Here is a 12,949-nt window from a genome sequence, read left to right as displayed (position 1 = left end):
AGCTTAGGAGTAAACATGAGTATTTTTACAGTGTAATACTTCCCTTCAGACTACAGGTCTTCCTGCCAGAAAACCTCTAAAGTGTAGAATTTTCCTGACTTTTGATCATTAGTTTTTCCAGCAGCTGAGCACAAATATACTTTTTTCTGAAATGGTGGAGGTGGAAGGTGCAATTGGGTAGTAAAACAGTTTTGTGGATCTGGGTTGATTGGAAGGCTTTACTTCTAAATCCAATAGTACCTCACCACCATAAACATGATCACTGAAAACAGCTTTGCTGCTTGAATTCTTGACACATACATTTAAAAATAACACCACCTTATAAAGCAATGTCTTGGGTTATAAATAAGGTTTCCTGACTTCTGTAGACATAGGAGTAGAATATTTTATGTCTATGAACTCTAAAACTGTTTCTGAATAATCTACTGTGATGCTTAGTGTAGAAACACACACAATTAGGTACTCAGCAATGCTTTTTTAAAAAGAGGATAAATTCATCTTGATGGTAAACTCTGAGAATATCAGAAACCACTTTGAAGTTATTTCATATCAATCAGCAGTTCCAATTCAAATGTATTTTTAAGATTCGAGAGCACATTTGTATTTCAAACCTCTTTGCAAAGTCTATCTAAAAATATGAGGTTACTTATGAAATGAGAACAATTTCCCCCAATGAGAACAATTTCCATTTCATTCTAATATCTTTATGAGGAAAAGGAGGTGAGAAAATGCTTGCATAAAAGAAGGTAAAAGTAAGTTTGATCTCATATGCCAAGTTTGTTTAATTAGTAATGCTGACCTGCAGGTTTTGGTTAAGAAATAGTCTGATTATTTAATGATGTCAAATGGGTGTAGGAAGGGGCAATGAGATCTATTTATATGAAGTTGAGGAATCCCTGCTAAAATGGCAGGAAATTAAGATGTGATTTGCGACAGGCTCAAGTAGTCATTCTGAAACTTGTTCATTTTTCCTTATTGATCATAAGAGAGAGAAACCCTGAAAGTTAATTTTCACTCAGGTTCAAATTCAGAGAGTGGTAATGCCAGGAAAGACCAGATTTTCCTTACAAACAGAACACATATAGGCAGTTGACTGGGAGCTAAATTTGTACACACACACACACACACACACACACACACACCACACACACACACACACACACACACATTATTTTAGTCAACTAATATTATGGCTAAGATGGCTACAAATTCTTTGACAGTCCTGTGTTTGAGGGATAGGATCTCTGTGTGCTGCATTTAAATCTGAGGGCATCCTTGAAATTCAAACCAAAGATAGAGACGTCTGCAATCTTATGACTGTTACAAATTTGGATCCTAATCTCTGCTCTGACTGTATTTGACTTTGAGCCAGTTTTTAATCTGATAGGAAAGTAGGAATTGTCTTAGAAAGCAGGGGTTTAGGGAGATGGGGGTGAAGGTAAGGCAGGGGTTTTTAAGCAGAGAAGCCATTTAGGCCAAATCCCTGGAGGCAGGAGAAAGCGTGACACCATGCTGGACTTGACTCCAAACCCTATGGTGTCCTTTAGTCATTACTCAATCCCTCAAGCATCAAGATGTCATTGACTTTCTAAATGCAACTTCCTGCTCCCCAGGCTTTCAACCATTTTCATCATTTACTCTAACTCTTCTCTCAATGTTGGTTACTGCCTCCCCTAGACAAAGAATTTCAGCTGTTCTTGGCATCCTAATACAAGTCTAGGGAGCCTCCTACCCTTGGCTGTGGTCCTTGCATTCCATGTCTTCAGAATGTGACCTACTCTCTGGGCTTCTGCTTGATCTTTTGAAGCTTTTAACTTGTGAGTATGGTAAGGGTCAGTCCTGAACAGATGATAACCTTGTGCAGACACTATGAAACATTGGGGAATAGAAACAATAGCTCATGTACTAGTTTAAAAGTTCTGTGGCAGTCTGAATGCATGAGAACAATTTAAAAATGTAACAAAGTTACCTTCAGCCTCAGTGGCTAGATCACTTAAATCAAAACAAATGCTCTTTATAGAATGGCTATCAGCTGGGTTTCCTGTACTTCAAAGAGAAAAAAGAGGAGGACAGAAGTACAAGAGCAAAAGCCATGCCATGTCAACCCAAATCACAGAAAATGTGTTTTCAAAAACACATCTTCCCCCAGTGTGCGGAGGAGGTAAGAAACTGCAACTGGTGTGGTCTTAAGTTTCCAGTTCTCTTGCCACACCCCATGGTACAAAAAGATGAGCTCTGGGGTGAGGTCCCAAGGACTTCCTAGTGTAGTGGAAACAGAACGAGTGTAAACATTTACCAGGCAAGCCAAGTGGGCAAGCCATTTCTGGCTTCTGGAGTGCTCATGAGCCTCTCAAGGTAGAATTAAATGCAAGTTGCCAAGGGAGTTTGGAGCTGTGCAGACTTGAGTGAGTCACAATCAGAAGCAAGGATTAAGTTGTTTAATTTTGAAGACTCCTAATTTTCTCAAATAAATGTCATTCTTTCTGATCCTTGCTCTGGACATTAATATAATAAGCATACTGGCTAATAGAATTCATAATAGTAATGGAATGTTTCAGTGGCACATGTATCTAAATATCCATTTCAGAAAACAACATTTTAAAAATGTAAAAAATGGATAAAAAGAACAAAAGACAAATATTGCTTTTCTAATGTGTTTGATGGGTTTTTCATTAAGCCTAGTGCTTATAATGATAAAACGGTCCTTGGGAATTAAATCTCAGAATGTGTAAAGCATGCTTCCAGTGTCTAAAAACTGCCACTTCTCTGTGGCAGGAAGTAGGGTAATGGTAAGGCCATGGATATGCCAGTGTCCTCAGAGAGACAGTTTCCACAGGTAGCTGGATGTGGTGGCATATAGGAGCTGGGCTCACTTCTGTGGTCATGCTAAAATTTTTTCTATTTAGTGATTGTATTGTAGTCTGTTTCTCTGTTGAGAGAGGAGACACGTGCAACCCACACAGCTTTCTAAGCTTGTGCCACTTATTAAAGGATAGAGCATCATGACAGAATATCTTTTAAAAATTATTCTCAAGGCTAATAGTAGAAATGAGGTAAAAAAAAATATCATAAAGGAAATCCTACTGAGGAGGAGAGAATGAATTGTAAGAGATAGATTATTCAGTGCCCATTCCATGCCAGCTTCTGTGCAGGTTTGGAGAAACTGAAAATTAATAAGACAGAGCCTTCCCCTCTTTCATTACATGCAAAGGTTTGGTTAAAATACTGGTGAGGAGGGTGGCAGGAGCTGGGATAAGTTGACTGACCTTTCCAGAATGCTCAGGACTGGGATTTCATAAGTTCTAAAACCTAGAAAGACTCAGGCAAATTGGGATGAATTGGTCACCCTCCGAGAGGAAGCTAAACCTATAGATTAGGGTGAGTCAATGAAAGGTTTGTATGCATGCAATGGAGTTTGTCCCTGACCTTGGGTCACGAGAATGTTGGGCCTTTGTTTTGATACCCAGAATTTTGAAAGGCACCTCAATTCTGGAGTCAAGGCAGACATCATTTCTGACCACTTCTGTTTAAGTCTTACTCCCTAGAAGGAAGACTTCATAGTGGAAAGTGGCAAGAGAGGAAGATGCCACTTTCTCCCCGTTCTCCCCATTCCTGGGTGACAAACACACATAGTTAACCTCACCTGATTCCATCACTTTGTTTTTTCCGCAATCCATTAGTGCAGAGGGACAGACTTCCTGTTCCATTCCTCTTCCTTTCTTTCTGGCATAGCATCCTGCTCCAGCTCCTGTCTGAAGTGGCTTTCACACTTTGTCCTTCCCTGGAGCTATGAGCCTATGGCTGCTCGAAATCATAGCAGAAGATGGGGATTTCAAAACCTCTACACTGACTATTGTCACAATAGTATCTCTTACTAGCAAAATCAAACTGGGATGATAAAATCAGAACAATGGTTGCCTCTGGGAGCGATGACTAGAAAGGGGTTTTATTGAATGTTCTGGAGTCAGAGAAATATGCGATGCCTTGTAGGTATGTGGGTTACATGGGTTTTTCTTAAAACTCACTGAGCTGTACAGATAGGACTTGCGCATTTCACCATGAATAAGTTATACCACACTGAGAATTATTCACCAAAAGGGAAAACCTGTTATCTTTATGAACACCTTTCAATTTAATTAAATCTTAAATATATATATGATTATTACATTAGGGTAAATTGATGAAGTAGAATGTAGGGGATATATATGTAACCATGTAACTAACACACACATACACACAGTTTTAAGGATTTTGATACATTCTGAAATTCATCTTCCAAAAATGTACTTTCCCCTTTTGTATGTTGTTTTTGTTACCTTTCTGTCACGTGACAAAATATTTGAGGATACAACTTGAAGGAAAAAAAGAGTTCGTTTGACTCATTTCAGAGGTTCCATCCATTATGGCAGAAACACTGGTGGAAGACAGCTGCTCACCTCAAGGCAACCAGGAGGCAGAGAACGAGAGCTAAACTTTATAACAAAGTCCCTCCCTTCAAACCCATTAAGCTATGAATCCATTCATGATCCAATCACCTCCCAAAGGCCCCCACCTCTGAACACTTTTGCACTGGGGACCAAGCCTTCCACACATGAGCTTTTTGGGGACATTTCAGATCAATTAAAAGTACTGGGGAATAGACATCAGGATCTTACTTGTCATATAAATCTGCTATTTATACAGTTGGGATAACTTACTCAGAAAAGCATAAAGATAACCAATTATATAAGAATTCCCAATCCTATTTTTTGGTTTGAGGAGATAGTATATTGGCTAAATAATTAATACAAAGATAGCAAGGAGGAATTTCAGTCACGAAATCAACTATACGAAAAGATGAACATATTTGTTTTTGACATCTTTTATTTCACCTCTGTATCTGAGTCTCTACCCTAGTATAAAAGTGACCTGCTTCCTTGGGGAGTTTGCCCTGAGGGCTTGTGCACAGACAAGCATGGGTGATGAGCACTGAGTTCGCCTTCTTGCTCACCAATTCTCATTCTTGAGAGAATTGGGTAATGTCTTTCCCCACCCACACAGGTGTTCCAGGTGCAGTAGCCCTAGTTCTCCAGGACTACATTTGGGACATACATTCTCTTACCAAGACACACCATGCAGTCACTTTTGGGACCTCCCTACTTGCCCAAACTATAGGTTGACAGTCTCCGTCTCTCCTCTGTGTCTCTCACTGTTTCTCTCTATCACGCCCACAAATCCTCTTTGAAGGACTGAGGCTTTGAACACCTAACTCAGAAAGACTTACACATTTTTTCTGTTTCCCATCCAACCCAACCACAGGCCCAGTGACCACAGCAGGAAAGAATGCTGAGCTGGGAGAGGCCACAGCCATCCTCCCCACTAAGGGACCTGAGTTCAAACACCTAGAAAGTGATGCATGCGAATTTTAATGCAGAACTCTGGGGAGTCTAATGAATACAGTCCCCACAGGTCACTGCCTTTCATCCCACAACTGTTTAGACACAGGAAGACTCAGGACTGGCTGAAGGAGAGACAGCACCCACACCACTTCAACTATCAGCACGGAGGCACTGCCTCTGTGATTCTATTATCTTTGCAAAAGGTGCTATAGAGAACTCAGAGAGAACTGTCCAGGAGCCTGTGCACAGAGCTGCTAGCCTAGGAGTGGCTGATGGCAGCCTGGCCTCTTCTGCTGCCCCTTCCCCAGTCTCTAGTGGAAGTGCTAATGACAGGGAAATGGACAGCAGCAGGAGGGACAGAGCAAGGAAAGAAAAGCCAAGGATGGTGTAAAAGGCAATAATTAGCTCTCCAATAATCACAATTTGAAATAACTTGAATCTGAGTAATTTCAAGAGGTGGCTCTCTTGAGGGTAGTTTTCTGAACAGGAAGTAGGGAGAGAATGGCAACCAGGGATAAAAGCAAAGGGCTGAGAACACCTGCAGCCAGGCCCCAACATCAGTTGGTGTCATCTTTCTTCCCTCTCCCACTGCCTCTGTGAATCTGAGTGTTAGCCACACAAGCAATCACGCAGTCCCATAATTACTGGATATTATGTCTCCAGAGTCTGGGAGAGACCGGTGTCATCTTGTACTGCTGATCTGCTTTAGGGGAAGCTGGCATAAACAGCACCCCTGATAGGATGCATCCTTCATCTTGGTATAAACCTGCAGCATCAAACACTTCTGCTTGCTCCTGGCTGGTTCACACCCTCTCCTCTCCTTCCAGAAATTAGCCAGGCTCTTACTAGGTGCTATGCTGTTCCATGTGGTCTACCTCACAAAGGATACAAAAAAATGTCACATGCAGCATTAAAGCAAGGGCTCACACTGCTATCTCGTGACCTACACAACCTCGATCTGAAATGAAGCTTCCTTATTCTGTATACAGCACCGCTGGTATATTGCAAAAGCCAGGTCAGATCCCTCCATCCCCTCATGTCTTTCTAGTCTTAAAACGCTTCCTAAATAGAGTTAAAAGAAAATGCAGGTTTGCTCTTTTTTCTTGGAGGGGAGAGCAGGGATGAAGGTCTTTGGAAACCAGTTCAGCTGAGTTTGAATACAATTAAACAGGTGCCTCCTATCTGCCCGCCATCTGCAATTTTCAGATTTCCTTTCTAGCCTAATGTCACTTAGTGCCTACTGATGTGGATGGAGTGGAAGAGAGAATGAAAGCCAGTAAGATCCGTTCCTTTCTGGGAATGCCCAGGCAATTCTTAGAAAAAAACCACTGTAGTATGGCAGCACTTTCAATTAATATACATTGACCTTGAAAACCATTTTAAAAATCTATACTTACCAGCAAAAATATTGATGCCTTTACCTATTAAAAAAATTATCTGGCTGCTATAGAGAAAAGTATGTGACTTTAAATTCTCTCTGTCTTCCCAAGGTCAAGCTCACAAGGTCCAGGCAATAGAAAGAATCCTGATGCTAAAGCTCACTGACCCTTACAGGGATTAGCTTCCCAAAGTCCCCTGGTACTGAGGCTTCTCTGAATAGAGTAAGTGAATTAAGGCTCCCACCTTCACCAATGTGACTGGGACCTACCACTGAATAGATTTTAAAAGTCTGTTAGCTACCCACCGTGTTCAAGTCACTAAGCTAACTATTCCATGGCTGTAGGTGAATTCTTTGTGTTTAAAGTTTCCTGGGTGTTACTTATTCATGTCATGTGACAGACAATGCTAACATGACGAGCATTTGTGGGAAATATTATAAAGAAACCAAGGCCTCTGAAGTTGACCTAGCTTTGTCCTCTATCCAGTTTTCTTACCTGCTCTGTGGCCATGGTGGTAGTGGGAACTGAACCCAGGACGTCCCTGTATGCTAGGCACACGCTCTACCACTTGAGCCATGTTCTCAGCCATTTTGTGTTGTACTTTGTTTTTGATATAGGGTTTCATTAACTTTGCCCTGGCTGGTCTCAAAGTTTCAGTCTCCCTGCCACTGCCTCCAGAATAGCTGGGATTACAGGTGTGTACCACTGCCCTCAATTAGAATAAAGTCGTAAATCATCTTACTTCACAGGGCTGTTGAGGTTAAAAACTAAAATGGAACCAGAAAAGTGATCATAAATCATTGTTCATTGGGTTTTTTCCCCATCCAAGAAAACTTGCTCCTGTAAATTTCTCCAAAAGTAGTTCAGGAGCCCCTTGGGTGAAAGACACCCATGTGTGTATTGGCCCCATAGTTTCTACATGAAGTCCTTATTCCCATGCTGCCAGTGTCAAAGGAAAAATGTTGTTCTACTAATTGGTGGCATTTGTTGATGAATGCACCAGTGTGGCACATACATGCACACATGCACTCATGCACATGTATATGCACTCCTGCTCACCATGGTGACTCTAACAATGCTTGATCTCAAGGGTTCTGACACTGGGCCAAAGATAAAGTTTCTGCTAGTGTGAAAACTTGTGGAACCAGGGCTGGGGGAGTGGTTCAAGAGGTAGAGTGTCTGACTTGCAAGTGAGAAGCCATGGGTTTGAGCCCTGTACTACAGAGCAAAAGAACCCCCAAAACTTCTGGAACCAATGCAGTTCTCTTGCACTGGAGCTTGCCTCTCCACTGTGTTCGACCTCAACATGGGGACTCCAGTCTGTACTCCTGGACCCAGAAAGGAGGCTTCTTCCTGCAGTCTAGCTCAGCCACCCCAGGGGTCCATGGGAGTTGAACACGGTCTCCTCTGTCTGCTTGTTTCCCCAGTGCCTGGGACATTTCCATGCTTAAAATAGGTGCACTACAAATATTTGTGGGAGAAATGAAAGCAACTGGTTACCTCCTCTCTTAATGCAAAGTACAAAGTACAAGCATATGAATAGAATTGTGAAGGTGTTAACAAGACTCACTCCACCTTGCCATGTTCAAAGAAACAGCCAGGGCACACTTGATTTTAAAGAAACTTATCATGTCTTTCTTTGTGTGTGATGTCAAAAAGTAAAAAAATGTTAAGTCTTGACTTATAGCTTGTTGGTTTTCTTATGGTTCTTGCTGGCTTTCCTCTAGGTCTTTGCTTCCTTTCTGATCTACTGTTGCTCTTGGATCTAAACTCCTTACCTAAACCTCTCCTCCTCTGAGCACCACAGTGGAGTAGAGGCCCACAGATCTGCACATGTGCAAGCCAGCACTCTTCTACAGAGTGTTGTTGAGCTTTGTCTCAGCTGTCTAGAATGACTTTGGTCCACTTTTATCCCAAGGGAAATCTTAGCCGTCTTTAAATGCTCACCTCAGTGGAACTCTCTCAAACACTCTTCACCTCCCACTTCCATTAGGACAATAAATGTTTTCCTCTGTGTTCTCACAGTTGTTTGTTCACTTGGCCAGTATAATACTAGCTAGCTGTTAATTATATATGTGTGTTTCATTTGCCAGAGTGTAAGTTCCCCAAGGGACACAGAGCACACATTATTCACTACTGTAACCTGGGCCTTGCATATGATAAATAGTCCATAGCTATGTGTCATAGATCAGCTTTGAAAAAAGAAAATTAAGAAGCAATATAAATGTATCGATTCATGTTCACCCTCTCTTTCCTTCCTCTACTGTACATACTCATGTGCACACAGACAAATCACACACACACACACACACACACACACACACACACACATGAGTGAGCATGCTTTTGAATGCCTAGCGTGTTTATGGTTTCCATGGCCATTGTGCACACCCAGAATGTTACAGTTCCAGTGGGCAATCCCTCCTTACACTCTCAGGTGAGCATTTTGCATCTCCTTATTGTGGAGTGGTTCTGTTTTTATCTCTGCTTTTACAATTAGAACAGCTGCATCTTCATTTCTCTAAATCCCATGTCTCCCTTTCCAAATTTGTTCTAGAAGAAATAGACAAAGAGTAGTGCAAATTATGGGAATGCATTTGGCACCTGCTACAGACTAAATTTAAGTGTTTTCCCAAAATTCATATGCTGAAATCTTAATTCCCAGTAGGATGCTTTTAGGCTCTGCTTTGGCAGAGCCCTCATGAATGGGATTGTGCCCATATAGAAAAGACCCATGGAAGCTTTCTTCACCTCTTCTGCCATGTGTGAGAAGATGGCTGCTATGAAGCAGAAAGTGGCCCTGGCCAGACACCAAATCTGCTAGCGTCTTGATCTTGGACTTCTCAGTTTCCAGAATTCTGAGAAATAAATTTTGTTGCTTTTGAGTACCTAGTTTATGCTACTCTGTTATTGTAGCTCAAAAAAACTAAGACAAGGAATAAATAAAAAGATTTCAGAAAGTTGAGACCAAACAGTGTTTAACTATTGGACTAAATAACTCCAGCTAATCTAGAGATAAGAACAGAGAAATGTGGGTGAGGCTACTGACTTTTCATGGAGGTGAGTGCCAAATTGTCTATCACAGGTGTTTCTGTAGCAAAAACATCTGCATAGTTAATGGCCTTAAATAGCCTTGCCTATCACTATGCATTATGCACACTCACATACGGGTTTTAATACAAATCTGAATGGTATACTGGCTGCAATAAAATTATTTTTATTGTGACTTTTTCATTGTTATGACACACAAGTCATTATCCTGTAGGAAAATTACCTACTGTTCTTAATCATGGTTGTTAAATTATCTTACCATTCAGGCACAATGAATTTTTCCTAGAAGTCTTAATATACCTTAAAGAATATGTTCTTAGTCAAGGCTCATCTGATTATACTCCATTCTAGATCAATAAGAGGAGTTTTTGAAATAAGAAAAAAAATAGAGAATCTGACATACATTTGCACTCAAGAACTAAAGTGAAATCCTGGCTTCCTATCCTGGCAAAACCAAAGAACTTCCAAGGCATGATGGTCTGTCTCATTGCATGCTTTCTATCTGGGCTATACCTGAGATTGTCTTTTTTTCCTCTGTCTTCCAGCTAACTGCCTCTATAAATTCAGTTTGCACACAACTTAAGCCTGACATTACTTTCGGGTTATAGCTGCAGCATCTCTAACCAATTTCAACAGTTTGTTGGCTTCATGACACAAAATTCCCAAAGAGGAATCTGATCACTACAGAAGTTGTAGAACACAATCCAGTTTATGAATAATCAGAACCCAGTTTCTTCCTTTAATCCAATCAGTCATGACTTGGGGGAAGGAACAGAACTTGGAAAACCTACTCAGGAAGGGCTGTGGGTGAGAATAAATCCTCAAAAAGAACACAGAAGCAGGGTTATGCAGAAGGCCCCAAGCACACCTATAGCAACAGTTGGAAAATTTCCAAGAAGCAAATAGTTTAGGTACTTTTAACCACACAGCCTCTGAACAGCTACTGAATTCTGCTGGTTGTGGTACAAAAGCCCCATACTCAACAAACACACACACACACGAGCATAATTGTGTTCCAATAAAACTTTACTTACAAAAACGTGGAAGGCTGGATGTGGCACACAAATTACAGTTGCTGATCCCTGGCCCAGATCACTGTAAGGATTCTTACAATGATATTTGGAGCCACACAGTGACAGTCAAAGACTGCAAAGATGATTTTCTCTCTCTATGGTCTTTTGGCTAGTACTGGGGTTTGAACTCTGGGTCTTGAGTTTGCTAGGCTAGGCAGGTGTTCTACCACTTGACCCTGCCTCCCAGCCATAGTTTACCTTTAAGTATTGTTTGAATAGGGTCTCCCATTTATGCCCAAGGCCAACCTTGACCAATATCCTCCTGTTTATGCTTCCCACAAATTGAGATGGGAGGGTCTCACTAACTCTCCCCACCCCCTCAGGGCCGGCCTCAAACTGTGATCCTCCCAATCACCATCTTCTGAGCAGATAGGATTACAGACATGAGTTACCTTGCCTGGAAAGACATTCTCTTAAAACCTTTTAATTACAAAGATATCACATGTCCCAAACGGAATATTCAGATGTTTTAAAGTAAGAAAATAAATATATTTAATCTAAACACTCGGAAAATAAAACATGGTTCATGGATCAGAGTTCAGTCTTCTGTTTAAGTAACTGAAATTACGCAGATTGCTTTAGGTGCTACCCTTGCCACATAGCAAAAACTGTAAGCATTGTCTCTTATCGTTTACTGTGATACAAATATCACTAATGTAAGGTAGTAATATGCTGATAGATGTTTATCAACCAGGTCTCTGAGGGATAAAATTAGCCTGGATTTACAGCATTTCCAGATTTCCATAGTGTAAATATTCCCACCATGGTGGATTTCAAGCTGCCAATAGCCCAACAAATGCCTTGTAAATTTCAAGTTTTAACAACTGACACTTTCAAGCCAGTATGAGCTAGCTCCTGCAAATCACTGAAAGTATTCCACATCTATGCAATAAATTATTCAACCAATCCCACATTTTTGAACCTGTTGGTTATCTCCATGTTTTGCTATCAGTGACAATAATGCAGTGAACATGGGGAAGTCTGTCTTCAGATTGGCTATTTTCCTCTAGATAGTTTCCTAAAACTGGCATGTCTGGGTCAAAATTACACAGCATTTTAGGCTTTTAAAATGCATTTTTAAATGCTTATATAAAAACTTATTACCACCTTCTGTTCTCTGTGGTAATGTCTGGAGAGGTAGTTTTGCCCAAGTCCTTGCCACAACTGGGACTTTGAGACTATTATTCACCAACATGATAGGCTCCAAAAGGCATCTTATTAATTTTAAATGTTCACTTATTTGACTATTTTATTTAAGGCATGTCAGTTGGTAAAATCTGGAGGCTGGAAGTGTGGTTTGAGCCGCAGAGTGTTTGCCTTGCAAGTTCAAGGCCTTGAGTTCAAATTTGAGATCAAATACTAGATATATATTAGAATAGTTTTATTAGAAGGAGAAACTATGAATAATACCTCAGCCCAGTGGAATCAGTTTTAACTAAACAGTTCTAACCCTCCCTACTTTGATGTTGAGTTCTTGCCTCCATTTTTAGGAAGTGATGGCTTTTTTTCTCCATGTAGTTTCTTTTCTTTTTTTTTTTTTTTTGTTTGTTTTGGTGAGACTGGGGTTTGAACTCAGGACTTCGTGCTTGTAAAGGAGGCTCTCTACCTCGCCAGCCTCACCTCCAGTTCCCCATGTAGTTTCTTGACAGTAGTCCAGAATTATAAGTAAGACATTCCTAACTCTCTGAACTCTTGTAGGAAAGAATCATAACAGATGAATTTTGTAAAATTTTAACTCTTAATCCAACACTACTTTTCTTTTTACCTAAGAATGTTTCAGTGAAAACTTAAAAACATTTTTTTTACAGTGCTGGGAATCTAACCCAGAGTCTTGTATATGCTGGGTAAGCACTATACTACTGAGTTAGCACTATTCTACTGAGTTATATCCCCTCCCCGGCCCATAAAAATTTGTTTAATTTATTAAATAATATTCAATTTCAAGTATAAAGAGCAACACACAATAAAATCCCTATTGCCCACAATATCCTATTTTGAAAATTCCTGACAACCCAGTACAGACTCTAAAGTTCCCGAGAAAGGGACAGTAACAACAGATAAGACCAAC

The sequence above is a fragment of the Castor canadensis genome, chromosome 4 (genome assembly GCF_047511655.1).
Source record: "Castor canadensis chromosome 4, mCasCan1.hap1v2, whole genome shotgun sequence".
In the NCBI taxonomy this organism is placed as follows: Eukaryota; Metazoa; Chordata; class Mammalia; order Rodentia; family Castoridae; genus Castor; species Castor canadensis.
This window is presented reverse-complemented; position numbering follows the sequence as displayed.